Raw genomic sequence first — 732 nt, 5'->3', positions numbered from 1 at the left:
ATATGCTTTGACTATCAAGATACTTAAAAACTATTTTAGAACTAGCCTAAGAGAGTGATTTAAAATATTCTTTGTTACCAGAACGAACCAACGATACACTATCAAATCTCGAAGTCGTTCGTCAAACTGTAGTAATATCAGTCTTAGATCATGCACTAAAATGACTGACACTCACCTTCCTCCCAGCTTAATAAAAGCAAAGACCTGAGTATACTACATTGCATACACCGACCAACACTGCCTAAGGGGTTCGAGGAATCATATTCTAGTCTAAGGAACCTCCTTCTCCCTCATGCTAGCTTAACCCGCTTTATATTATATATAGCCGACTAAAATTATTGCATTGCTGTATCGCTTACTTTTATGTTAAGCACTGACATCATGTGTTTCTTTATTTACAACTTTACTAGATCCAACAAGATTTTAGATAAGGTGTATAGTTCCTCTAGTTTCCTTAGTCATCAGTTTTCCTTGACTCCCTCCCAGTATTGTAGGAGAGGATGACAATTCCTACGCGGACGACGCCCGGGATGGCCGCTGGAGGAGTCGCGAGCGTGTACCGTCGGGCTCGAGGACGGGCCGGGATGCCTCCACCAAAGAGTATTGGAAGCGCGTCAGATCGCTGTCCAGGGAGAACAAGCAGCGCCAAGAGTGAGTTGTAGTTTCAGCTGTGGTTGTACGTGTCTGTGTGTATCTTGTGCGTTAGCTTGAAGCTCTCCGCTGATGATTAAG

The sequence above is a fragment of the Penaeus monodon genome, chromosome 30 (assembly GCF_015228065.2).
Source record: "Penaeus monodon isolate SGIC_2016 chromosome 30, NSTDA_Pmon_1, whole genome shotgun sequence".
Classification (NCBI taxonomy): domain Eukaryota; kingdom Metazoa; phylum Arthropoda; class Malacostraca; order Decapoda; family Penaeidae; genus Penaeus; species Penaeus monodon.
The sequence above is the reverse complement of the archived record's forward strand: the minus strand, read 5'-3'. Positions refer to the sequence as shown.